Consider the following 1,950-nt stretch of genomic DNA (forward strand, 5'->3'; position numbering starts at 1 on the left):
TGAATGTGCGTCTCCTGTACTGCAGGAGCAGGGGGAGGAGGCACAGAGCAGCAGAGCCAAAGGCACTTCCTGTCTAGCAGCGTGAAGAGGAGACCATCCCTACAAACAACGTAAGCATCTTATCCCGGGGGTCATAGCAGAGGTGTGTGTAATCCTGGACTTAATCCATTATCAGAGCGTCTCGCTCCTGACATCCCGTTCTGTTGACTTATTATTTATTTAATCATGAGATTGTCCTCGCAAATGTTTGGCATTTTCACTGTTTCAGCATTGTATTGATTGTGCCGGTGCTCGGCAGTAATTTATGCTGAGATGTGGAGTTCCCACTTGCGAGCGTTCGCCGGGGTCACCGCCATGTTGTCCACTTCATGTTTTGACAGTAATGAGGTCACATTTCTCTGTGCAGATGCAAGAGCGGCAGACACTTGTTTAATCTTCCCATATATTAAATAATATTACACGACATGTCCAATACCGCCGCGGCTCCTGATGGATCGCTAGAAATTTACATTTCTTACTTAAAAGGTCTATTAGCTCCGATGTTGGATTATTAAAGTGGTCCTCCATGGAGGAGGTGCAGGACAGCGTCATCATGGCACGTGATACAAATCTATATACTGTTATAGTGCTATCCCTGCAGATGGAAGAATTGTATAGCACTTTTATTTATGCACTATGGGGCTCATTTACTAAGGGTCAGCGGACCGCACAAACATCGGAATTTCCGATGATTGCCATTCTGCGCTGCATTTAAAAGGGGATTGTGGTGCATGCGATCGGATGGCGGGCGTCGGACAATCAGACGGATTTGGAGTGAGCGCAGGATTTAACATTTAAATTGTGTCACAAGCCATGCACTTACATGCACCAGGTGAACTCCGGCGGACGTGAGCAGGGAAGTGACACATGCAGGAAATTGGACCTTAGTGAATTGTGGCAGCTCCGAATCCTCGCCGGACAAAGCACCTCGGGGATCGCGACGGGACGGGTAAGTAAATCTACCCCTATACAGTATGTCACTATTTACTATGGACCTTGCGCCAGTTTTCTGTTGGACTTTGTACGTTCTTTTATGTGCAAACTACTTGCACAGGTATTTAAGAAGCGTCCGCGCCACATTTGTGTCACACGTGACCCTTTTGTGTCCCGGCTACACTATTCTTGATGCAACGCAAATTTCCTCATTGAAATCCTCATTCCGGTGCCGAGTCGGACCGTGCGCCTGATTTATCATGCAAAGTCCGATAGAAGTGTATTGTACGCCCCATGTTAAAGCTGCACCAAAAAAAAAGTGGTGCAGTCTGTCGAAGCTGTGCAGGGGTGCCAGATTCATGAATAACATGTGCAAGAAATCATGAATCTGGCGCCCCCTGTGCACTACACAGGCAAACTGCACATAGTCAAGGCTGCACTTTAGTAAATGTGCCCCTATGGTCCTTATAATTGTTTGCTCAGTGTGACTCTTTGCCACTGTTTCGTACTGTGTATACTGCACTTTATGACACGTTTATACTTATGTGCACTGTATGACACTGTTTTTGTGCACCCAATATTTATACATTCTACTGCTCTTCTGTGAGTGCACTATATGGCACCTGTATATGTGAACTGGGGTCTGGGCTTACCTCCTTATGGTGGTATTATTTGCAGTGCTTACCACCTTATGGCAGTATTATTTGCAGTGCTTACTTCCTTTTGGCAGTATTATTTGCAGTGCTTACCTCCTTATGGCAGTATTATTTGCAGTGCTTGTTTCCTTATTGCAGTATTATTTGCAGTGTTTACTTCCTTATAGCAGTATTATTTGCAGTGTTTACCTCCTTATGGCACCATTATTTGCAGTGCTTACCTCCTTATGGCAGTATTATTTGCACACTGTTAGACATTATTATTATCCGGACGTTGTTTGACACTGATTTTCTGCTGTGAGGGCACATTATGATTAGACAA

Source organism: Engystomops pustulosus, chromosome 2 (assembly GCF_040894005.1).
Source record: "Engystomops pustulosus chromosome 2, aEngPut4.maternal, whole genome shotgun sequence".
Lineage (NCBI taxonomy): Eukaryota > Metazoa > Chordata > Amphibia > Anura > Leptodactylidae > Engystomops > Engystomops pustulosus.